The sequence below is a fragment of the Sus scrofa genome, chromosome 2 (assembly GCF_054392235.1).
Source record: "Sus scrofa isolate SSC_HxYL_T2T_F1_AM1 chromosome 2, Sscrofa_HxYL_maternal_Yorkshire_Landrace_v2.0, whole genome shotgun sequence".
In the NCBI taxonomy this organism is placed as follows: Eukaryota; Metazoa; Chordata; class Mammalia; order Artiodactyla; family Suidae; genus Sus; species Sus scrofa.
Window position 1 is genome coordinate 115,434,149 of NC_139384.1, and position 27,613 is coordinate 115,461,761.

A 27,613-nucleotide genomic window follows, 5' to 3' on the forward strand; every position below is an offset into this window, starting at 1 on the left:
TGAACTGCTGCTGAAGGCCTAACGCATCTATTCAGATTCCTTTTACTGGATTAGAGTGACCCTTACAGGATTTGAAATCTGGTGTCAACACCCAGCCAAGGGCTCAAACGGGGACTTGGCCTGTGTGGGAGTTCCCTGAGAAGGCTCTGACCACAGGTTTTCTAGTGCTAGATTAGGTGTCAGATGGTGAGAAACCAAACTGTCGGGAGAAAGTGGTCGGGAGGGATCTGATGACAGGATTCTAAGATAAAGTGGTCAGGAGAGAGTAGGTCTACAGGAATCACTGACAACAAGAGTGAATTTTAAAGACAAGAATCCAATAATTGAACAGTACTAGATTCCAAAAGCCAAATTCAGGTACCTAAGAGTAAGGTGAGCAAAAGGAAGTGGATGTTTTGAGGTTTCTCTTGTATCAACTCAACACCAACGATGAGGGTTTGGTTGTAGCTGGGTTGTAGTTTGGTTGTAGCTGGGTCTTACTGGCCTTTTAAATGGGTGACCCTCTTTGCTGTCTTCTGTGGCAGCTTAACATTTAGGATCTTCACCTCTTCCTTAAAAAAATTAAGGAAATGTGACTATAACTGAGTCACACAGTGGCAAAACTTAAGGAATCCTAAAATGTTATAATTAATCCCTTTGGGGCAGTAACTATAAGTCTATCCCCTTCTCCCCTAGTTGGCAGTCTGATAAGTGTCTCCCAGGTAGGATGGGATATCCTGAAGGTGCCCTGAATTCTTGTGGGCAAACAGTGAAGCAAAAACTACCTGACATCTGGTGTGAGAACAATCTAGAACATGTTCTCACAACCTCCCAGAAGCTGAATATCAAGTTTATCCAGACTTAGATCACAATGATCACTGTACACAGCTTTTAATTAATCAACAAATTAGTCAACAATATGCAGATAGGTAAGATAATTATTTGGCATATCTTTCACCTAGTCTCTTTATGCAATCTGTTTTATGTCTAGGCAAAGTGGGTGGCCAGAGGCCAGGTGAGATTTAAGCTGTATAGGGCAAGAAAGGACACTACTTTAACTATAAACTCCACCTATGGTTAGGACAAAGATATTAGGCTGTAACTATTTCTTTACCAATAGGAAAGCCAGGAGTCTTTTGCCCTAAAAGAATGTATTTACATTTCATCTCTTTCCTAAAAACATTTTTAGGAGCTTGCAAAAAGACAAAAACAGAACTGCCAAGTTTCAGGCCAGTCCATATGCCAGCAGTGAGTTTGCAAACGTGGAGGCCTCAAATCTTGTCAAGAGAAGGTACAGACCTCTTAGAAATTAAAAACGAGTACCATTTCCTAATGGAACTTGGCTTTTATTTTAAGCTCACATCTGGACCAATTTGCCAATGAAGGCTTTATATTTTGAAACTTGAAAGGGAGAAGTAGACTAAATAAGTAGTATATTAGGATTGACCTGATATCCTAGTTGTTATTGCCACACAAACCTTCACTTAAGGTTAAATTATGACATGGGTCTTCTTTGATCTTTCTACATCAGTTGGACAGTGAGTCATTTCTTGGTGTTTACTTTGTGGTACCATGATAATAAAAATATTGCAGCACTTTTGTTTCACTATTCCAACTTTCTCAAAGAAGTAATTCTGATAAACAACAAGTGTTTTATTGAGTAATCAAAAACAGCAAGTGTTTTATCTATAATTCACATGTCAATCACAAGAAAAACCTGTCTCTAAGAGAATTACCTCTCTACAAGTGAATAAAGTAGCAATGAATTGTGGAATATTTTTTATCTGTATAATAAACATATCACGTTTCTACATGCCATTCAGTGTATATAATTTTTTCCTAGGGTTCCTGATAAGTTCCTCTGCAGTTCATATTCACTGTTCTTGTTTTGTTTTGTTTTAATTTGCCAAAAACATATGCTCCTGACCATATAAGGGAAAATGGCCCTGTGTGTAGAATCCTACGTGGCAGATGCTTGGATTTCAATTAAAACCAGATCTCTTGACATCTTTATCCCCAGCCATGTGAGGATACTCTGTCAGCCTCCCCCACTCTTGATCAGTGTAAGCACTTCTATTCTTAGACTATGAAATATGTGCCTTAGGTGCTGAGGGAAGAATTGCTGGCTTGTCACAGCTGCAGCCTGCTGGGAAGGACTTTGTGTGGACTCTGAGCAGAACTTTCGTGCCTTCCTTCCCAACTGTGCACCTCTGAGTGTGAGAAGGTGTACCCCAGGCTCATCACTCCTCTTTGTGCTCTCATACTCTACTGGGAAGATGACAAAGAGGCAGGCTGGGCTGAGAGATGCAGAGGCCAGTTTGTTCCCACTGAGCAAAAGAATAGCACAGAAAAGAGACCAAACAATTGTTCTTACATTGCCTGAGAAGAAGACAAGCCATTAAATGAATGAATCATTCTTTGGGAGCTTCTGTACCAAGCTAATAATTGTATTTGAGTCAAACTAAATAACTTGGCGGGGGGGAAGAATCTAAAAAATGTTAGGTAAAGGATGTTAGGGGAAAAAAAAACCACCTTAAAATAGCAATTCATTTTTATTCACTGGTGATTAACTTGGGATATAGTCATTTGATGACTTCCAAGTCTGTTTAAATGGTGAAAAGACATTTTTCTAGTATTTTCAAACCAATAAAAGATAGCTATTTGTATTTCTAGATTGTGTATTTAAAAAATAGTTTTAAATATTAAAAAAAACCTATTTTTTATTAAAATCCATTGCTGCCAGAATCAATCAGAAGTAACAAAAGAACAGATGTAAAATGAAGCAAGGGAATTTTCATTTGTGTTAAAAATAAAGGAATGAAGTGAATTTTTAGTTGCAGAAACTACTGCTGACTTGTTTTGTACCATCTAAAGCCTGGGAATTACACTGCCACTTATCCTAACTCAGGCTTCCAATACATCTTAGAAATCATCACGAAAAACCCCAGAGACTCCTGGTTTTAGTTACTTTGAGGATATGGCCATTATTCATTTTGTTCATTAAAGAGCATAAAATTAAAGAGTCTAAAATAGAGTTTCTACAAAAATCGAAAAATGTAAAAATGCCTTCAATTTTTTTTAAGTCTTTGCTACAGTTTATGTTTGAGTAAACATTTCAAAGGACTATACAAACCAGTTTACCCACCACTAGTACAGAGGAGTTAAAATATAACACAGATTACTGTAATGATAACCAAAGTGTCCTTAGACTTAAATAACACTCTTTGAAGAAAAATTATTCTAACTCAGTTAGTTGATTGAGTTTGTCCTGGTGGCTGAAGCTAAGTTTATTTTTGTTGGAATATACGCAACTTTTAGAAACAGAAAGTTTCATTTGCTTTTATTATTAGACTGAATAACATACTTTGGGTTCAGGCTGTTCATTGGAAGACCACTTTTGTCTTCCTTTTTAGAGTAAAATTTTTTCTAGATACCCTGCACCTGTTTTCACAATCATGCCATAGTCACAACATTTTCTTCTGCTTAACATTATTTGCTAAGCAGAATATATTTCAGTATACCAGCTGTAAAATTGTCAATCAAGCAAACATTACAAGTGTTTGGTAATCTGATAACACCTTAAATTAACAGCCATTCTCTGATATCTAGCAATCAATGCTAGGATATTTAACAGGAACAGAGTCATGCTTTTTATTGTGTGAAATCAGAGATGTGATTTTAAAAGTCTGAAATCTCAATATTTTCCACTATTACATTGGGGTTCTTGTTTGACTCCCTTAATCTCTTTATTGGAAGCACTCTGTCATCACTGGCCATGTTCACAAAGGTACAAAAAGTTTTATTAACAGCAGCACAGGATTCCTGTCACATACCAATAGCAATGGAGGAGAAATTGTTTCATAAAAACACATTTCACTTCATTTTATATAATAAAATGTGGGGTCCAAACCAAGACTCTTAAAATTGTTTAATGACTTTTGTCATTAAATTGGTTGATTTAATGTATTTACAATTGCCAAATAGAAGGCATCATACAGAAGATGCACAACATTTATAAACTCTGGTTTTAACGGCTGCTTGGTAAATTGCAGGGGTGTGGGTTGGGTATAGAGATTTATCAGGGATTTTTTTATCCTCACAGCCAGAATGAGAATACATGGAGAGCTTTTGTGTGCGAGTGCTCCTTGAGACTTGAGCCATCTCTGGAAAGTGGACTATAGGCAGCTATTCCCCTCACCTTGAATCTAAAAAGATACTAATGGGATTATACACAGGAGCAACACTTATTATGATGGAGTTGGTGCTGTGTTTGTTATTACCTCTACATTTTCCAGTGGATTTCATGTGACTTTGATAAAGAAACAGTCTATGATAGCTAAACAAAGAGGTAGTCATTTCAGTTTATGTTTGAACTTCCATTCTTCTGTACAAGTCAAACAAAGTGGTATCCAGCTGCTTACTTACTCCAACCATAAAATACTGCTTTATCATACACTTCTGTGGATATCTTTAAATATACTATATAAACCATTGTAGTATGAGAAAGTTGAAGTTTCAGTTGCATCAGAATCAGGAAATACAGGGCTAGGATTGCCAAAGCAATTTAAAGTCAGACACCCCCCCCAACACCCCCCCCTCGCCCGCCTTATTATCAGCAATATAATAGTGCCTTTCATTTTATGAACTCATATTTTGTTACCGTTTATATTATAGTGTGAGAGTCTGGTTATGGGTGATAGACAAGATGGTAAACCTAGGGAAAACCTTCCTTCATTAGGATTGTGGTATATTCTAATTCATCTTTTTTATACTTAGAATCCTCAAATGGTGTAACTTTGACATAGTTGTGAAGGTTTTTCCATTGAATTCATCTATCCTAGTACTGCTAGTGTATCACATGGAAGACAACCTCCACAATCATTGGCCTCAGAGAGAAAGAACTTTGAATATTAATGAGTATTTTTATGGGATAATGGAATTTATAGTCATGGCATTATATCCAAGCACATGAGAAAGGATTCAAAGAAAAAATTTGGAAAATACAAAACATGAAAAGAAAAATGGGAGTTCCCGTCGTGGCGCAGTGGTTAACGAATCCGACTAGGAACCATGAGGTTGTGGGTTCGGTCCCTGCCCTTGCTCAGTGGGTTAACTATCCGGCGTTGCCGTGAGCTGTGGTGTAGTTTGCAGACGCGGCTCCAATCCCACGTTGCTGTGGCTCTGGCGTAGGCCAGTGGCTACAGCTCTGATTAGACCTCTAGCCTGGGAACCTCCATATGCCGTGGGAGTGGCCCAAGAAATGGCAAAAAGACAAAAAGACAAAAAGACAAAAAAAAATGTTTTACATTTTGAGGAATATCCTTCCTACCCTTACAGATGCTTCTACATTTCTGTTTTACCAAATAGGCATGCTATTCAAACAGTTTATAGGCCACTTCTCTCAGCTGTCAATATTTTCACCAATTTTTCGACCCAATAAATATTTTAATCATGATTGTTTAAGGCTACATAGTTTGTTGTGTGGATATAAAATCGTTTGCTCAACTACTCTCCTATTTTTGGACTTTCAAAATATTTGGTATTATAAGTAAGGCTACAGTGTACCACATTTAACTTTTTTAGAATAATTTTTGGAAATAGACTTAAAAAAAAACTTTATTGACTTACAATGTTCTGTAACTTTCAGGTATACAAAAACGTGATTCATTTATATGTATACATAAGTCCATTCTTTTCCTGATGCTTTTTCCATATAGGTTATTAGAGTATTGAGTAGATTTCCCTGTGCTTTGTGGTAGGTCCTTGTTACTTATCTATTTTATATGTAATAGTGTGTCTATATTAACCCCAACCTCCTAATATATCCCTCCCCCAATGTTTCCCCTTTAGTAACAAGTTTTATTTCAAAATCATTGAGTTGTTTTCTGTTTTATGAATAAGTTCTCTAGTATCATACTTTTTAGATTCCACATATGAGTGTCTCACATGATATTTTTCTTTGTCTGGCTTACTTCACTTAGTATGATAATCTCTAGGTCTATTGATGTTGCATATGGCATTATTTCATTCTTTTTTATGTCTGAGTAATATTCTATTTTTTATACATATATATGTATAAACACATGTACACAAAGACATTCACACACACATGTATATATACATGACATCTTTTACACACTCCTCTGTTGGTGATCATTTAGTAACTTCCATGTCTTGGCTATTGTAAACAGTATTGCATTGAACATTATGGTTTCTCTGGATCTATGCCCAGGAGTTGTATTGCTGGATCATAATGTAGTTCTATATTAAGTTTTTTAAGAAAACTCCACACTTGTTATATCTCATAGCATGTTATATCTTTCCATCCGTCTTTGTCTTATTCGATTTCCTTCATCAGTGTCTTATACTTTTAAGAGTGCAGGTCTTTTGCTCCTTAGATAGGTCTATTCCTCGGTATTTTACTGTATTCGATGCAATGGTAAATGGGATTTTTCCTTAATTTATATTTCTGATCTTTCAGTGTTAGTGTACAGGAATGCAAGAGTTTTTTGTGTATGAATTCTGTATTCTGCAACTTTACTGAATTCATTTATGAGCTCTAATAGTTTTCTGGTGGCATCTTTAGAATTTTCTACACGTAATATAACATCATCTGCAAACAGTGACAGGTTTACTTCTTCTTTTCAAATTTGGGTTCCTTTTATTTCTTTTTCTTCTCTGATTGCTGTGGCTAGGACTTCCAATACTATGTTGAATAAAAGTGGCAAGAGTGGGCATCCTTGTCTCATTCCTGATTTAGAGGAAATGCTTTTAACTTTTTACCACTGAATAGGATGTTAGCTATGGGTTTGTCATACCTGGTCTTTATTATTTTGAGGTAGGTTCCATCAATGCCCATTTTCTAGAGAGTTTTTATCATAAATGTGTGTGGAATTTTGTCCAAAACTTTTTCTGCGTCTATTGAGATTACCATACACTTTTTTATTCTTTGGTGTGTTAATGTGGTATTATCACATTGATTTGTGGATATTGAAGAATCCTTGCATCCATGGGATAAATTCCATTTGATCATGTGTTTGATCCTTTTAATGTATTGTTGGACTCAGTTTGCTGATATTTTGTTGATTTTTGCATCTTTTTTCAATTATATTGTCATGTAATTTTCTTTTATTGTGGTGTCTTTGTCTGGTCTTGGTGTCAGGTTGATAGTGGCCTCACAGAATGAGCTTGAGAAAGTTTTCCTCTGCATTTGTTTTGTTTTGTTTTGTTTTTAGGGCTGCACCTGTGGCATATGGAAGCTCCCAGGCTAGGGGTCATATCAGAGCTGCAGCTGCCGGCCTACACCACAGCCACAACAACCCGGGATCCAAGCCAAGTCTGCAGCCTATGCTGCAGCTCACAGCAATGCTGGATCCCCAACCCACTGAGTAAGGCCAAGGATCAAACCCATAATACTAGTGGATACTAGTCATGGATACTAGTCAGATTTGTTTCTGCTATGCCACAACAGGAGCTCCCCGGCTGCAATTTTTTGAAATAGTTTTAGAATGATAGGTGTTAACTCTTCTCTAAAAGTTTGATAGAATTCACCTGTGAAGCCATCTGATCCTGGATTTTTGTTCTTTGGAAGTTTTTAAATCACTGATTCAGGAGCTCCCACTGTGGAGTAATGGGATTGGTGACATCTTGGGAGTTCTGGGACATGGGTCCCCAGCCCAGCATAGTGGGTTAAGGATCCAGTGTTGCCACAGAGGCAGCTTAGTTTGCAGCTTGCCTCTGATCTGATCCCTGGCCCAGGAGGTCCATATGTCACAGGCTGGCCAAAAAATAAAAATTACTGATTCAATTTCAGTCCTTGTGATTGATCTATTTCTTCCTAGTTCAGTCTTGGAAAGTTGTACCTTTGTAAAACTTGTGCAAGAAACAGACTCTTGTGGGGGGGGGGGGGGCAAACACATTTTTAAGGTTTTTGATAGCCATTATCATATTGTCTTTCAGAAAGCCTAATCTATACCACTGTTATTATCAGCACAGTATTCCTTTAAGTGGAACTGTTTGTAGAAACTTTCATGCTCATATTTTACTTTAAAAAACGTCTTTGATACATTGAATGGTTATATCTAGTCTTATGTTATAACTATAAACAACAAAAATGATGAAAACAACATCTAAGCTTAGCCTGTTATTCCTGCACTGAATGGGAACAAACTGTTGAAATGACAGTTTAAGAATGCACTTACTTCCTCCATATCCATACGGTTTTACTCTCAGCCTTCATATCTTGCCCTTATGCATTCAAAAAAAAAAAAAAATCCCCTTGGATTGGTAAAGGTTTTATTGTTGCTACAAGGGTCATTTCTCATTGTCTATACTGATGCAGCATATGAGGGAGACTTCTTTCTTCAAGCTACCTAAGCCAGCAAAATGAAGCCCAAAGTAGGTAATTTGGCAAAACTAGCCAATGTTCAGCTGGCATGTGGTTGTCCACACACAGAAGTGAGGAAGGCAGATGAGTTTTGGCTTTGGTAGTGGTTGAGCCTTTTCCATCCCTCAAGTCCACTTGTCTGTAAGTGATGTGCAGTGGCTGTAGTCTTAATAGCCCCCTTTCTCCCGTTGTGTTCTGTTCTCTTCCCTTCCCTTTTATTCCCATCTCTTGTTTCTTTCCTTCTCCCTTCCACCCTCCCTCCTTAACTTCCTTTCTCCTCTCTGTCTCTTTTAGGAGGAAAGTCAAAAATAGGCATGCAATCAATAAGAAAACACTCCAGCGAAGGCAGATGACAAGCAGCTGTTACCTGGTGCCCAAAAATGCACAGATCAGGCCCAGCCTTGTTTTGCTCCTCGGCTAGGATGGATCACAGCCTTGGGCATAACTTTTGAGTTAATGTTTCTTCTTTTAAACTTTTTGAATCTCTGAGTAAGTGGACAGATAGGGAAAGAAACTTGGTTGTATAGGGGTGCAGAGAGGTTGAGTATATGCATTCACCAGAACATTTGTGCCTCTAGGTTTTTATTTGTGGAGTTACCTTAAACCTATCAAACCTTAAGTAAAATAATAGATAGCTAAGTGGCCAAAAGTATAAACATATATAATATAGTACAACATTTGAGATATTTTTATAACCACCTTCTCATATAGTATTTGCCCTATGTCTTTGGAGTCGAGTCACTGAGACAGGTAGTTTATAAAACCTAAATCTTCTGACCTTTAAATCAGTGATTTATGAGTTCCCATCGTGGTTCAGTGGACTGACTAGCATCCATGAGTGTGCAGTTTCAATCTCTGGCCTTGCTGAGTGGGTGAAGATGGAGCATTGCCATGAGCTGTGGCATAGATCACTGAGTCAGTTTGGATCCTGCATCACTGTGGTTGTGCTGTAGGCCAGCAGCTACAGCTTCTATTTGACCCCTATCCTGGGAACCTCCATATGCCATGAGTGCAGCCCTAAAAAGCAAAAAAAAAAAAAAAAAAAATCAGTGATTCATATTTCAGGTTGAACACTTATATCAGTATCCTTATACATTTCTTTCTGGAAATTGGTATTTTATTTCCCTTTATCTTATATTTCTCCCAAGTTTCCACATCCTTCCCTTTTTATTAACTGTGGAGAGATTCCAACCTATTCACCATGGTAAAGGAGGAGGGTTTTCAAGCTTGTAGCAACTGTTTATCTAATTGCATTTTAATAGGGTGCATGATGTTGTTGTTTGCTGCAGTAGTCATTTAACACTTACAGTCTGTGTGTCTTGAATTGGTGTGTTCACGCAGACACACACACATAACACACACACACACTCCACACACACAAAAATGAGAAAGTTAAGATCTCCTATTTGAAAGGAAAGGCTAAGTTTGGTCAGTGAATATTCTAACTCAAGAAAGCCAAGTCAGTCAAATGCTAGCAGTTTTCTCAGGCTTCATTCCTCTTCAGGACAATTTAGTCACAGGAAAGCACATACACACCCACACCTGCACCTGGGAATCCTAGGCACTCCATAGCCTGAAGCATCATTCCCCAGTATATGAAATGAAGGACGATCACATCAGAACCCTGCACATCATGCCTTGTATTTTAGTTTCCTTGTTTTGGTGGAGGTAGGGATTGGTTTCTGGCGAAACCCAGGTGCAGAGAGTCAAGTTAATGGTATTCATTTGAGAGCTTTCGCTCATCAGTGATCAGGACAAGACCTCTTGCATTTATGTATTTATTTCCTTTAGGTCCAATTTTTCTTCCCTGTTGTAAGAAGGAATTCTAATGGGTTTAATATACATCTTACATGTGTAAGGGGAATCTGTAAGACATTTGATAAGTTTGTTGTATCATTCTATTAATTTTTTTTTTGTTCTCTTAAATTTTAAAAGGACCAAAACATCTATTTCTTTGGGCTTTTAAATATTTCAAAGTGCATCTTGTCTTCCCACCTTCCCACTTTTATTAAAAAAAAAAAAAAAGGCTCTTTCTCTAATACTATCATTGTTAGAAACAATTAATCCCCTCAGTTGAATTCCCTGTCCAGTCCTAGTCTGCCTGGTCCCCTCCCAGAATGGGGCCCCAAGTTTTTTGCTCTCACCTCCCTTCCAGCTCTCATCTTTCCAGACTTTGCCAAAATATAAGGAAAATTACACAAATTATTTGCAGGAATGCTAGTATATGAATAGGGATAGGAAGTTTCTTAATAAACCATATTTGTCATGACTTTTTACTTGAATGTTCTTTCATATCCACCCCCCAAATAGCGTAGTTTGTAGAAAACACACAGACCAAGGCTTACATGTAATCTGCGCTAGATTCTTGGGAAAACAAAGAGGAAAAGAGCATGCTCTTGAATCCCCTTATTCTAGGTAGCATATTAAGATTTAGGGAAAACTCTGTTATTGAACAATCAAGGCAGTATTTAACTAAGAGCCAAATTTCTTAGAACTTAATTTTTTTTTAATTTTAGCAGAATCTTTGGGCTTGATGTGGTCAAAAAAGTCTTCACTAGAGCCCTCTCTCCTCTTCTCTAGTAATCTGTTATTAATCCCAATTTATAGATGAGGAAATTAAGATCTAAAAGGAATACTTACTTAGGGCCATATGGTTGTGGGGACCAGAATCTAGATTTTTTTAACTTTAATGTCTATGCACTAAAATGCAGGTCAAAATTTAGCCTCACATTATAGGTATGTCTACCTTATTTTATAGTCCTCATTTATGCAATAATCTTGACGCATCCTGTGTGGCAGGTGCTGTGCTGAGCATTTGAAATAGAGGAATTAGAAAGCATGGAGTCTTCTCTAAAGAGCTGAAGGTCTGATCCAAACAGACCTTACTGTCCAAGCCCAGACATTCTCATTCAGGTGAAGTCTAATAAAGTGCACATCCACAGCATCCTTAATGGAGAAAAATATAAGAACAAAGACTAAAGAATAATAAACATAAATTCCCTCTTTTTGATTTACTGCAGCCCCAACTGCTTTTTTTGCAGAATGACTCTCCCATTCCTAATTGCAGACTCACCCCTGATTGGTATTTCACATACTTGGGTTTACTCTCATAACTGTAGATCAAAGAAGATATACTAGTACATGATTATCCAAAGTGATTATTTGGATTTTAGCATCCAGTTCCTAATTTTATAGACATAAAGACATATTAGAATCTATTTCTTATTAAAAGAGGAAGGCTTTCTAAGATCCGTATAATATATTTGTTCCATTCTTGGAAAAGCCATTCATCAAAGTCCATAAAGCAGCAACAAATGAAAATCAAGAAAATGCCATTTTGTAAGTTATTTCCTAGATTTTTTTTTTTTTTTTTTTACAGCCACACTTACGGCCTATGGAAGTTCCTGGACCAGGAGTCCAATCTGAGCTACAGCTGCAGGACCATGCTGAAGCTTGCAGCCACACCAGATCCTTAACCTACTGAGCGAAGCCAGAGATGGAACCTCCATCCTCACAGAGACAATGTTGGATTCTTAACCTGCTGAGCCACAATAGGAACTCCCTATTTCCTAGGTTTTTTTGTAGGCACTCTTGAACTTATTGTTAATGAAGCCACAGTTTGGATTCTTAGCCTATCTGATGCCACCAGATAAATAATCCTATGTTTTAAGTGGCATCCTAATGAATCAGACATGATATAAAAACAAATACTGATCAAGAGGCTCCCACGGGTCACCTCCAGGTCACTCATCTACATGAGCAATATTTTATGATTTGGTTCAGTGCTGCCCTAGGGTACACATTAACTTTAACTAAAGAGAATTGCTGAAGATTTCCTCAGAAATGAGTCCAAGCAATTTTCCTTCTTTCTTCATTTGCAATGTGTTGACATTAATTAGTTCCTAATTCCTGGAGTGTGTTTAGGCTTCAGTGACAAACAAAAAGGACTGATTTCTGCACAGATTAGGCTCACAACCTCCTGGCATGGTTCCAGAGGATGGAGGTACAGCCTGGCTGTTCTCAAAAGCGAATCCTCATCAGGCTGGTTAACATTCCTCATTAGGTCTCAAAGATCTTAAAGAGAGAATAGGAAATGATTCTACTTAATAGTAATAATCACCTTTCCTTAAAAGACTCAAGACACTCTACGTTATTGTCCAAAATCTATGAAGAGAAAAAAAGGTAAATTCATTTATTGACTATGCACAGTGACTGAGCAAGCCACTAAAAAGCAGGTCTGACTCTAGGACCCTGTGGCTTTATGTTATTTAAAATTTATATATTTCTTCAAGCATCCTGATCCTACATCCTCACAAGAAGCTTCTGTATTTCAATGAAAATGAGCATTCTGAAGTGTAGCTTTATAATATCAGTTATGCTAAACTTTAGAATTAAAGCATGGGTGAGACTGAAAGAGCTGTTTGGGATATTTCATGCATATTATGTCTTCGTTTTATAAGGGAAGTCCTATCCCTGCTCTGGTATTCCTGCTGTGATATTCCTATGCAGTTTCAGAATTTCACTGGAAAATATTATTAAAGGTTTCTATTTGCCCTTACCCTGGTATGTTAGGATTTTCATTTACAAAATATATTTGATTATTTTAAAGATGATTATTTTTTGATTATTAGATGGAGAGTAACCAAACCAATAAGTAGCAAATATCAGGAAACACAACCAAAATTTTATTTTTAAAAAGTGAGTATAAATACTACACAGATCTTAATAAACAATATAGTAATGAGCAGCCTGAAATAATTGAAATACACAGCAACATAGACGCTGAGTGAAACAAGGAAAAATCCACTGAAATTTCTTACCTAACCCAACTTAAAAAAATTAAAAATGCAAGTGCACAAAACAGTACACATTTCACAAGAACACATACAAAGGTGACAAACACATTACACTGATGGGGTTTTTCTGGAGAAAAGAAGGAAATAGGCATGGAAAATAAAGACAAAACAGGACAAAGAAAGAGAGGAGTTTTCTAGTGTCTCCATTGTTTAAGGATTTGGCATTGTCCCTGCTATGGCTTTGGTTAGTACAGTGGCGTGGGTTCAATCCCTAGCCCAGAGAACTTCCATATCCCGCAGGTGTGGCAAAAAAAAAAAAAAAAAAGAGAGAGAGAGAGAGAGAGAGAGGAAAGCTTTCCCAGAACCAGTAATTATAATGAGCTGTGAGCTGAAGGATACAATTATTTCAGTTCTACATCTGAATTTAAGGAAAAAAATTTTTTTAAATGTTACACTAAACATCCCAAGCAACATAGATGCCTAGAACCTCTGTATTCCAATATTAATCCCACTTTGTGCTTCATGTTAATATAGTGAGGCCTATTAACAAGCACATTGCAAAGAATCTTTATGTATTTAGAATATACCATGAATAATAATAGTCATGAAATTATTGTTATGACTATTACTGACCATGGTATATTCTAAATACACAAAGCCATTTTATTATAAGAATACTACAGAGCAATCTACAAGAAAGAAGACGATGACTCCACTGTGCACATTGCCTTCTCAGATGTGATCCAGGAAATACATAAATGTTCATGAGGTAAAGAAACAAGTCTTCGAGTACATGCAATTTTCTTGCATTTTTCAGCCCTTTTAGTTTGTTACCATCTACTAGAGCAGTATCAGCTAAACTTTTTTTTTTTTTTTTTTTTTTTTTTTTTGTCCTTTTCAGAGGACATATGGAGGTATCCAGGCTAGGGGTCAAATCATAGCCTCTGGCCTACACCACAGCCACAGCAATGCCAGATTCGAACCACGTCTGTGACCCATACCACAGCTCACGGTAACACTGGATCCTTAACCCACTGAACGAGGCCAGGGATCGAACCTGCATCCTCATGCATGCTAGTCAGATTCATTTACACCTAGCCACCACGGGAACTCCAGTATCAGCTAAACTTGATCCACATTCAGGCAACGGCAAAATCACCTATTCCCATCCAAGCCAAGATTCACTTAGATTCACTTAGATAGTCAGAATACAGATCCTGAAGAAACAACCAATATTTTTAGCAAGAGAGTAATTAAATGCATATTCTCATTATCTTCTCTTTAGCCCATACTCCCAAGATGTGAGTGCTCCATACATAGCCTGTAAAAGTAGCCTAACATGAATAACTTGCCTAGAGGAGAAGGAAATAGTGATACTATTAAAGCAGGACCTCACAGCAATTATGAAAATAGGATCTCCTACAAATTAATTTTTAAAATGACTAATGGATATTTAAGCACTGGTTTTTGTTGTGTTTTTCTCTGTATGCTTTGTATGAACATTTTAATACTTTAGAACCCTTCAGATTTTATGAACCAAAACATAATGCTTGTGAATACATACCCATGGAGACCTCCATCCTGAAGCTGCCTTTCAGAGAAAAGCCTAAATATTGAAAATGTAGTAGATATGGTTTTCAAATGGTTGAGATTTTCAAGAGGATAGGTAATCTATCATAATGGAACATTAACTTCACTTATAAAGCATACATTTATGATTCTTATTTTATGATACCATTATGATCTTTTCTCCTAGTATTGTTGTTCTGTGATCTGAGTGTGAAAATACTGCAGAGATAAGTGACAATGAGTTTAGTTGCCACTTAGCTGGGGTTTTAAAGTTATTTGCCATTAGATTTTTAATACAACATAAAAAGAGAGCTGTCATCTGTCATTGTCAAAAAAAACGTGGGCTTGGTTCACACAAAGTAGCTTTTGATTATAAGAGATTGGATTTGCTTTCTCATAATCCATTTCAAATGGAATGTATCAAGAATGTATCCACTCTTTTAAAAATATTTTTTGATTTGGGCCTTCTTCCTGAGTGAGAAATATGACATGGCTGAGATGGTTCAACCTAGTGACCTGGACAAAGTGAAAGAAAGGTAGGAAGTCCCAGCCTCCTCCTCTCAGAAGTTAGAAGTTAGTTTAGGGTGAATGGAAAAAAAACTCAGGACCTTTCTCTTCCTCCTAATGCAAGTTAACATATGTAAATTCTTTTCATTCAGATTACTGACTTAGTCATTTAAATCTTTATTCATAAGGAAACCCTAGTGCAGTCAATCAAAAAATATTTATTAAACACTCATCATCAGTCAACCGTTGTTGGTGTGATTAGAGCTGTGTCTCTCAAAATCACATCCAACTGAGTTACTAGAAGTACTGCAGATAAATTGATAGCCATTTTATATCCCAGACCAACTAAATCAGAAATTTGTCAACCTAGGAATCTGAATACTTGAAGTTATTTTGGAAACCACAATTTTAAAATGTAGTCCCTGCCATGAAGACTTAATATAAAGACAGGAATGCATATAGGAGGCAGCAGATCTTGACTTATGGTCAATAAAATCTGAGCAATTATTTGTGACATATTTGGGATAAAAATTAAATTAACAATGCTCTACTCTTTATTCTTATCTTCTTCTGACATGGCAAACCCTTAAACCTGTCTGTGTAGCCTCAGCAAAAATATACCTTTGTTGTTTTAAGTTGTTCAGATTTGAAGGACTGTTTGTTACCACAGCATAGTTTTACCTAACTGATGCAGACATACCTTTCATCTTTTTCTCAATTGAGAGGTTTGTTGTCATGGATAATTCACCTCAAAAACAGGCTAAAGTTAAAGAGGAAATACAAAATTAATTGGACATTCTAAGGATGGAAGAAATCACTAAGAACAGCAACACAAATAATAACACTTACTGACTGCATATGTTAGACATTGTGCTAAGAGTTTTCCATGTGAAGATGTACAGGTTAAATTTCCCAGAGGTCACAGGAAAAGCAAGGATCCTAAGACCACAGTGAGTTTGGCAAATTTATGAAACAGAAAAAAAAATGCCAATGTAGCTAAAGAATAACAGAGGGTAGGGGAGAGTTGTGAAGAATGAGGGATAATAGATGGAATTAAAGAATTTATTAGAGATCAGATTACCTAGGCCTTGTGAGCTATTGGAGACCCTTCAGATTTTATTTTTGGTGCAGTGGCAGCCATTGGAAAGTTTAAAAAACACTTGTTTTGTGGTAGAATCCCAACAATACTTTTTGCTTCATTTAACAAATATTTTTACCACCTTATTATGTGACAGACACTGTGGTGCAAAGATAGTTGAGAAAATTTATTAAAGTCCTGTGTGGAATCTCCCCAAGTTCCAGAACTTCTATTTCCTAAGGCCATTCCACCCTCTTTCCAATGAATCCTCCTTTTGTCTTCAGCTACCATCAATCCTCTTCATTTACAGACTGGGCTATAAATTCCTCAACTTTCTTGGTTCCTTGTACTTCTGTGTTTAATGCCATTGATCTGACCTCAACAAATATTTATTCCTCTGAAACTGCCACAGAGACTTGTCCCTACAGGACATGAGCCTCTTTTTGTCACTGTCTATAAGGTGAGGGTGGAGGTATGAGGAGGGAAGTTTCCTGGGGGAAATGGAAGGAAACTATCAGATCCCCAGGTTAGACTGAAATCCTCAGTGACCTCAGCTGTACTGTGGCATAAGAGGAGCAGAAGCAGATACAATCTGCAGTGAGTCACCTGCAAATACTCATTGCAGTGAGTCACCTGACCAGCATGATTCCTCTTTTATGGGGGGGGGGGGCATAGTCAGAGAACTAAGTGCACCATATTCTTCAGGTTCCATAGACCAATGCTGCTTCCCCCTGCCCCTAGCCTGCCACCCAGGTAGACCGGGATGGGGAGCAGTACTACTGTTCACAGCCTATCAGGACCAAATTGGGAAGTCATCCCCTTCACTCATTATATGTAAATACATACAGATAATCCTTGCTTTACCAAGTTCCAATATGCACTTTTGAATTATCATGGGTTAGTTAAACAACATTAGTCCTAGGCAACCTGGTTCACACTTCTATTAGCAAGTATACTAACTGTGAGTAAATGCGTAAAGTACAAATTTTGCTGCTAGCTTTTCAGTCAATAAATCACTACATAAACAACAGGTACATAACCTGATCAGTGACCAACCATGGCAGTTCTTTTCTTTCTTTTTTTTTTTTTTTTTTGTATTTTTAGGGCTACACCCATGACATATGAAGGTTCCCAGGCCAGGGATCAAATAGGAGCTGTAGCTGCTGGCCTACACCACAGCCACAGCAATACCAGATCCTTAACCCACTGAGTGAGGCCAGGAATCGACCCTGCATCTTCATGGACACGAATCAGATTCATTTCCTCTGAGCTACGATGGGAACTCCCATATCACTTCTTTTAAATCTTATCAGTGCTTGGTCACTGCATGATTGTTACTGAGTTCACATACAGACAGCAAAATATGTAGCTCTGTTGCCTTCTTATCTCTCAGTGACAGGACATAATCAAAATGTCAAGAGTAGTTATCTTGGGTGAAAGAATTGTGGGGAAATTTTTTTTCTTGTTCTCTATATTTTATGATTTGTCTACAATGGGTGTGTAACATTTTTGTAGAAAGCCTATTTCAAAAAATTCTGCTCCCATATCTGCATGTACTCAATATTTTATTAATAAAGATGGACATTGAAGTATTAAATTGTGTTTTTTAACTCTCTCTACGTAGCATACCTATTTGATTTTCTTCCTGTCAGACTGAGAACATTTCCTAATGAGTCAGACATCCCTGATGGTTCTGACTCTCTAAAAAAATATGTATTTAGAAAGATCAACTTTTCCATAGTCAGAGCAGAACCACATAGGAGTTTAGAAGTACTGTAGGAGACTCAACACTCAAAAGCTCAAATTTCTTTGCCTCTAACTTTTAACATGCCCAGTCTCTGGGAATGCCCCACCCAGGCATTGCTGATGGTTGAAGAAACCATCTGTGCAGGGTAGATGGTATTGCCTGTGTGTGATTAGATGAAAATAGTTGACAAAATCCACATGGTTAAATAAATCAGGCAAGTGGTAACTAAGGCACAGATGTTTACAATGTTCCAGCACAGTCACATAAACATAATCTGTCAGGAAAACAATGCTGTTGGACTCTTACATTCACACACTTAAATAAAATGTTTTTTTTAAAAAAACAATTTGTTGGGAGTTCCCTTCGTGGCTCAGTGGTTAACGAGCCCAACTAGGATCCATGAGGATATGGGTTCAATCCCTGGCCTCGCTCAGTGAGTTAAGGACCCTCAGTGGTGTAGGTCGCAGACGTGGCTCGGATCCCACATTACTGTGGCTGTGATGTAAGCCAGCAGCTGTAGTTCCTATTTGACCCCTAGTGTGGGAACCTCCATATGCCGTGGGTACAGCACTAAAAAGCAAAAAAAAAAAAAAAAAAAAAAAAAGTTGAGCATTTTACTATGCACCAAATCTCATGCTTAAGACTGAAATTCATTTTCCCATTTGATCCTCACAACAACCCTGAAAATAAGATACTTTTATTTTTATTTTTCTAGATTTTATAGGAAATCGCAGCTCAGAAACACGGAGTACTCATCTATGGTCAGACACCAAACCCTTAAGAGTAACCACTTAATAATCAAGAGTGCATGGTTATACTTCCAGCTCATATGTCTGCAATTATAACTATAATACTAGGTTTAAAACAAAACAAAACAAAACCAACCTTTTATCTGCAAACAACCAACAAAATATGACATAACTAATAGTGACTATGTGTGAAAATGTATTCTAGAAAGTCTCATGAAAGTGTATTTATTTCATTAACTTCTTACATAATTGCCAATTGTTTACAAGAAAGCAACAGATTTTATTTAAAGCATGAAAGTTTTAGCACTGGTTTTAAAAGCAGCTTTAAAAAAATTGACTAAAATAATGAGACACATTAAGAGTCAATCAAAATAACTTTTTAGCTTTACTAAAAAAGGAAAATGGTTTCATTGAGCCAAAAATACTATTTTAACTAGAAATCATATGAGAGCAGCAAAATTAACAAGCAGCATTCCTTTTAGACAATTCAGTATATCTCCCACCTCCTCAAAAAGACCAAATTCTGTCATAGTTGATGATTCTTACTGAAGACATTACTCCTAAACTTTCATAACTGTCATTCTTGCTCTGATTGTTGTTCTCACCGCAGAAGCTCAAAGCTCTATTTTTTTCACCTTGGCCTTCCATCTCTGACCTTTCAAGTTTTCCTGAAATCAAATTGCCAAATCCTGTTTTCTCCTTGCAGAGCATCTCCTAATCCTCCTAATGTAATTTAGACTGACAGGGCTGAGCTGCAATTTTCAATAATATATCTGTAGATGAGAAGAAGGGTGGCCTGAGGGGCACTTCATGCAAGTTCCCAATTGGACAAACTAGACCGGAGAGGCTTGTCCCCATCCCTGAGTGCTGGCACCACAACTGGTACCCATTTGTAATTGCAACTTGCTCCTGGCCTCCACCTCTTGGTTCTCAGACTTCCAACTCTTTGGAGGCAGATTATTTTTATTAATAATAATACCTAATAATTACCCAGTATTTATTATGTGCCAGGTACCTTACCAAGTGATTTTAATGACTTTAAAGTACTTTTCTAATTAAATTAGATACCTATATGTTTTCTTCGTTTGAGGGAGATTAAGTGGGCTTACTCAGCGATCTAAATAGTGGTCAAGAACAAAAACTATACTTTGCTCTTATTTCTGCCTCATTCTCTCACCAGTAAGCTTTCACTGAACACCTATTATGTGTTAGGAATTGCACTAGGTGTATAGATCTTGCGAGCAGAAACATACAAACAAATACTATAGTGTATATATATTAAGAAATACGTATGTTTCCCATATCGGAAAATTCACCTTTTAAAGATGTTCTACTCTTTAAATATAATATATAATTAAGTATATTCACAATGGCTAATCATCTCACTCTTATTCTAGAACAATTTCATCACCCCCAAAGGAAACTCTGTACCCATTAGCAGCCATTACCAATTCCCTGCTCCCCCAGGCCCAAAAAAACCACAAATCTACTTTCTGTCTCTGTAGACTTATCCATTCTGGACATTTCAAATAAATGAAATCATACCAAAAAAAATGTGGGAAATGTGTAGAAAGTAATCACATTTAAGGAATTGCTGCTATTTTAATCTACCTAAGTAGATTCTTTAAAAGAATGTTTTCTCTAGACTGCTTCATTATTAGAGTTCTTTAATGGGGTGACCTGGAGAAGAATTTCTATCATCTTGAGTCTTCCTGCTACAGAGTCATCTAGAAAGATCTGTATCATAAATAGATATGAATCAGTCTCATAGTCATTCTGGTTTTTGAGCCCTGCTTCCAGGTTCTTCTTTTGTCCAAAATCAGCTGTAACTCTCACAAATAATGTTTTTGAAGAATATTTATGAGTACGTATTAATGATCACATATATGATACACCAAGCAGAAAATTGCATGAGTCATGATCGCATGTTGTACCAAAAAACACCCACTAGATACACACATATATGCAAAGAACATTATTAGGAGGAAATGTGACACCCCATATTCTAAATATCATTCTGCAGTGTACAATTCTATAAATATAACCATTTAGGAGTTTTATAATCAGAAAAGATAAATATTTTATAAAATTAAAATCAAAAGAAGAATGATTATAAGAAATCTGCTTAGAATAGTATAGCTATAATTACAGTTCATTGAGTTTAGCAATGAACCAGCTTACGGCTTTAGGCAGTATGATATATCATTTTCAAAATTTGTTGTTGAAAATCTAAAAGAAAACAAAGAGAAACAGGTTTTGTTTAAGTAGAAGTGCCTAATTCTAAATAAATCTTATTTATTCTCTTGTCATCAGACTTGAATTCACATAAAAATAACCTCTCACAAATTATTTACTGGAAAGAAAAGGAGGAGGAAGGTCACAGACTTCTCAGAGTGGTGGTTTCACACACTCCTCTTTTGAAGATTATCATTCTAAGGGTCTTCTCCAACTTCCTTTAAGAGGAATTTAGAATCTCCTCCCTATGCACAAACATAAGAACTCATATTTTTAAAAAATGAAAAGTGCTGGTACTGGTGATGGGAGCAGGGAGTGACTTCAAATAATCACATGAAATCTTTTTGGACATTTCTAGACAGATTTCAGACATTGCTAGAACATTCCTCCATTGTTCTAAATGATGGCTGCATAACTCTGTGAACTAAAAAAAAATCATTGAATTGTACACTTAAATAAATTGTAAAGCACGCAAAATAAAAATTAAAAGTATGATTTTTTTAAGTGTCATTTTATCAAATATAAGAAAGAATTACCATGACAGAAGAAAATGTTTGAGAAAATTTGAAAGCTATTAAGGAATCAAGACTATATCAGAGAGGTATCAGACCCACAGGCACAGATACACAATTTGAAGGGCCCAATGCAAAATGAAAATCCAGCACACTTGTTCACAAATAACTAAGAACTTCAAGATGACAACAAGAGAACATGAAGCCACGTGCAGTGCCCTTTGGAGTCCTGAGCTTTGTAGGACCATACAAGTCACCTGCCCTTGAAGTCAGCCGTAAAGATTAGAGGAGAAATCTTAGTCTGAAATATAGAAAGAAGAATTCTATGAAGTTTGAGGGATGCTCTAAACTTTGAGGAAATAGATCCAAAGAGTGGATAGGGCTTGGCGGTGATCACAAGGGGAACTAGGGAAGACACATATAGCAACACAGCAAGTCTGCACTCCCTTCCATTCCTGCTTATGATGAAAAACAGCAGAGAGGGCAAAGCAGCATTTACTTCTAAACTAAAGCAATGAATGCAGGAAAAGGAGGTTGCAGAGGTGGAGGAATGCTTCAGGCTGGTAGTATTTACCAAGAGCAGGAGGAACCCACAAACTGAAAAGACACAGCACTTGCACCCCACGCCAGTGGCACAAACTAAATTCCCTTCACTATGACTGGAGGAAAGGTGCTCTAATCAGAACATTCATTCACAAACAAGAACAAAAGAAGTTTAAGTAACATTGTGAAATGAACTCATAAGTGATAATCAAAGATTTGAAGAAAACAAGTGAAAGGAAGAAACTTATGCAAATAGAAGAATAAAAATCCAAGAGAAAACAGCTTTAAAAAAAAATTAGTTGAATTAACATTTGCCAATAAATATAAGGGAAGATTTTGCCTAAAAATATAAACAAAATAGGTATTTTTGGAATAAAAACTACAGATCTTGAGTTTTTAAAAATAGGCAATAGCTTGCTTCTTCAGTCTATCAAGGGAACATTCTGATAGATGTTTCTGGTCTTGATATATTTTATCTTTCTCTTTATGGGTAGTTATTTCTACATCATATTTAAGAAGTCTTTGATTATCCTAAGGTTATAAATATACTTTTGTATGTTATCTTGCAGATGTCTTTTTTTCTTTTCTTTCTTTCTTTTCCTTTTTTTTTTTTTTTTTTTTTTTTTTTTTTTTTTTTTTTTTTTTTTGCCTTTTACATTTTTAGCGCAGTCCACCTGGAATTGCCTTGTGAGGCAAGTAAGGGTCAGGAGGTTGAGATAGTCAGGTCTTCCACTGACTCCCAAGCCTCATTAATTGGATTCACCAGGCACCCTTTATTAAAGGGATTTTTTTCTGTTCCCACTGTGGCTCAGAGGTTGAAGAACCCAACATTGTCTATGTGAGGATGCAGATTCAATCCCTGGCCTCACTCAGTGGGTTAAGTATCCAGCTTTGCCACAAGTTGTAGCATAGTTCACAGATATAGCTTGGATCTGGTGTTTCCATAGCTGTGGCATAGGCCTGCAGCTGCGGCTCCAATTGGATCCCTAGCCTGGGAACTTTCATTTGCTGCAGGTGCAGCTATAAAAAGGAAAAAAAATAAAAGAGGATTGTTCTTTCTTCAGTGACACCTGTGTCACATAGCATCCTTATATGGGTCTTTTTCTGGGTTTTCTATTCATTTCCATTGGGTTTTTAGTATATACTTTGGACAATACCAGTATCTTAATTGTCCTAACTTCATATGAAGCATTGATACACACTAGAGAATATCCCTCAACTTTGTTCTTCCTAAAGATTGTCTTGGAAATTTTTGGACCTCTGCATCTCCATAAAAAATTTAAAATCAGCTTTTTAATTTTCAAAAAGTAAAATTGCTAAGCCTTTGATTGGAAATGCATTGATTTTATAGATAATTTGGGGGAGAGGGATGTTGAGATCTTTAAAATGTTGAATCTCTCCATCAATGAATGTGTATATCCCTTCCATTTATTTAAATATAATATAATTATCTTGATAACATTTTTGTAGTTTTCTTTCTTAAGAATTTTCTAAGTGTGTAATACTTTCTGATGCTATCTACAAATGTCATTTTATTTTTTTTAATTTTATAGTCCATGTTGTTAATAGAAGTTGGTGAGTACAAGAATTCTTGTCTCATTCCTAATCCCAAACATTTGAAAGAGTGTGCCTAAGTCAACCTTAAATAGTCTATTATTTCCTTTCAACTTTACTGAGACATACTAACATACAGCACTATAAGTTTAAGGTGTATAGCACAATGATTTGACTTATATACATCATGAAAAGATTACCACAATAATTTTAGTGAATATATAGATTAAAAAATAGAAAAAAAAGAGAAAGAATTACTTTTCCTTGATGAGAACTCTGAGGACTGACTTTCTTAACAACTTTCATATGTAACAGATAGCAGTGTTAATTATATTTTTCTTTTACATTACATCCCTAGTATTTATTGATCTTATAACTTAAAAGTTTGTACCTTTTAGCAGTCTTCATCCAACCCCCTTCCCCAGACCCAATATAGAAACCACAAATCTGATCTCTTTTTCTATGAGTGTGTTTTATTTGTTTTTGAAGTATACTTGGCCTATAACACTGTGTTAGTTCCTGGTGCACATCATAGTGATTCTGTATTTCCATATATTTTTAAATGAGTCTATCACCACAATAAGTCTATCACCATTCAAAAATGTTACATTATTACTGACTCTGTTCCAATCACTGTACATTTCATACTCTTGATTCATATATTTTGTAACTGGAATTTTGTTCTTCTTAAAATCCCTCACCTCTTTTTCTCATTCTCCCACCTCCCCTTCCCCTCTGGCAACAGCTGTTTATTCTCTATATATATGACTATATCCATTTTGTTAGGTTTGTTCCTTTGTCTATTTTTTAGATTCCACATGTAAATGAAATTATACAGTGTTCGTCTTTGTCTGACTTATTTCACTTGGCATGATACCTCCAGGCCATCCATGTCATCACAGATGGCAAGATTTTGTTCCTCTTGTTGGCTGAGTAACATTCTATTACATTACCATTGTAAACTATATTACTTTCCCAATATAATACTATATTAGTATTGTCATTATGATAGATGAATAGATAAAGAAGATGCAAAGACAGCAGTTCAATAAAGACTTGAAGGAGGTGAGGAGGGAGCCAGAGGCATGGCCAAAGTGAAGAGAGATGCATGCCCAGAGAGTGGGAGAGCAGCCAGGCTACCAGCACCCTTAGAACAAGGGGGCATAGAAAGAGGAGTCCATAGAAGGGACAGAGGCCTGTGGGTCATCATACCATTTAAAACAGTGCCTTTCAGGCTGCTTATGCAGTACTTTTATGTGGCACTTTCCTTTATTCTTATCATAAACATTTGAATATGGCACTGATACTGAACAAGACTTTATTTCTGTACTTGTTCAAAATCAGGCCTATAACTGTCCATTCAAGCAAATACTATATATATTTATGACAGTGAATGTGGGCTATGTTAAATTATATGCCAAGCAAGGCTTAGGTATATCTGTTTATGTCACTTTTGCAACAAGAAGTAAATCCGTAACATACTGATAACACTATATTATAATCAGTTCTCACCATCATTTTAAGTTTAGATTACATCTAATCTGACTTGCATTTATTGATAAGGAATGCAGGCTATTTTTTTTTTTTTTTTTCGTCTTTTTGCTATTTCTTTGGGCCGCTCCCGCGGCATATGGAGGTTCCCAGGCTAGGGATCTAATCAGAGCTGTAGCCACTGGCCTACGCCAGAGCCACAGCAACGCAGGATCCGAGCCACGTCTGCAACCTACACCACAGCTCACGGCAACGCCGGATCGTTAACCCACTGAGCAAGGGCAGGGCTCGAACCCGCAACCTCATGGTTCCTAGTCGGATTCATTAATCACTGCACCACGACGGGAACTCCAGGAATGCAGGCTATTTTTGAAATATTGTTATCCCATGGAACTCGAAATTTATTTATTTATTTATTTAGTCTTTTGTCCTTTTTAGGGCCACACCAGTGGTATATGGAGGTTCCCAGGCTAGGGGTCTAATCGGAGCTGTTGCTGCCGGCCTGTACCAGAGCCACAGCAACACCAGATCTGAGCCTCGTCTGTGACTTACACCACAGCTCACAGCAAGGCTGGATCCTTAACCCACTGAGCAAGGTCAGGGATGGAACCCGAAACCTCATGGTTCCTAGTTGGATTCATTTCCATTGCGCCATGACAGGAACTCCCCATGGAACTCAAAATTTAAAATGTCATTTTTATATCTTTAAAGCTTTCAGAGAAATTTAAAAGCATCTTGATATTTCACAACAAGCTACTACCTTTCACAATTACTTATCTAAGTTAACATTTTTTTTTTCTTATTGAACAGCCAAAAAAATTCAACTACAAGTTGGGTGTTAAAACATATGATTGAAAATACCAAGTAAGAACCCCAATTTCAAGTAATTATGTTCATTAAAACAGGCTCATGTACCTCATAAATTGAATTAATAATAAGCAAATGATATAAATTTGAAAATTTTGAATAAAGTGATATTAGTAAAATTACCCTTTTATCTGATGAATCCATGTATTTTTGCACAGTTGTTGCCTGGTAAGAAATGGATGGAAAGTGACTCTGCAGAAATCCTAAGTGCAAGCAGGTAAGGGAATGTACTCTCTTCTCTTAACTCTTCATTTATTCATCCCCTCATGTAAGTACAAAAATGAGCTTTTCTATAAAAATACACATAGTCACATACACCGACATACATACATGTGTATATACATGTATATCCATCCTTACACAGAAGATTGATAAAGAGCACACGATGTTATAAAGTATTAACAATTTGTGAATTTAGATGAGGGTGTGTGGGTGTTCATTGTGCTATTTTTTTTTTTTCCCCAACATTTCTGCAGGCTTGGAATTTTTCAAAACAAAGGATTGGGGAAAACAAAGAGAGAGACTGGTGTCACTGCACAAAATAGTCTGAATAATTCTGACCTCAGAGTCACTTCTCACATCAGGGGTATATTTGCCCACATTATTCACCAAATGAGGCTGATGAGCAGCGTTAGAGTCAAGAAAGCCTACAGCAGACTGCAGAATGTCTGTAGACTAATTAAGTTAGCCTCATCAAACCTCACTTGAGTGAATTTTATTGCCTTAATTCTCTCTCTCTCTCTGTCTCACACACACACACACAGCCTGAACAAAAATGTTAACCTCTCTACCCAAACACAAGAAAGAATTTTAGCACACATGGAATTTAGCACCAAAAGAATTATGAACTGATATTTGCTCAGATTTGTTATGTTTATTTACTCACCCTAAGAAAAATATTTGCCTTTTGTAACAAGATTCTCTGAATTCACGGAGAGTTTAGCTGGCCCTGCACATTTGGTTGTGGAAAGTATAGGGGTGAAACAAACATACCTTTCAGAATCCTAACTCACAGCCTGCAGGAAACATAGGCCCTTGGCTTCCCCCCCTCAAGGTCAGAGGAAAAGCTTTTTCAAATATTGTGCAAGTCTCAACTGCTCAGAATTTAGCATTTGTGTTTATAAATGTATTTGTGTTTACAGTAGGATTCTGGCTTCCACTTCCAGCCTGCCCAGTGGTGCCCAATTTATCCCTAAGTGTCCCTGGCCCAATGCAGTGTTTTAGCTGGCCTGTTAGTATTTAAAGGGTCATGAACAGGAGCCATACCAGAAACCAAATGAAATAGGCATTCACCTCAACTGGCATTTGTAAGGATGAGATAAACGGTGGAACCACTGAACAATAGAAAAGGACTTTGCTTCCTCTCACTAGTGAAACAAATCTTAAAATATGAAGATCAAGGACTACTAGAGATAACAGACACCAAAGAACCAAAAACCTCTTAACAGCAGGTGGTATCAGTGGGGCTTGTCTTTTGAAAATGTGTGAAATTCTTTTAGGACCATGTAAAACACTTCTGGTTCCTATGGTGATGCTGATAATACTTTATCAATCATTGTGGTATCTACATCTACATTAAGTAGTTTTAAAAGCACCTTGA

General features: G+C 36.8%; 1 protein-coding gene across 1 annotated transcript in view; it reads left to right on the plus strand.

Moving 5' to 3' along the window:
• The window catches only part of LOC106509506 (uncharacterized), a 1,068,352-nt gene extending 1,042,122 nt beyond the window's left edge, over positions 1-26,230 (plus strand). Inside the window, exon 10 of the transcript XR_014838412.1 lies at positions 26,172-26,230. The gene's annotated coding sequence lies outside the window, so the exon portion shown is untranslated. The remainder of the gene's footprint in view (positions 1-26,171) is intronic.
• Positions 26,231-27,613: the final 1,383 nt, after the last annotated feature.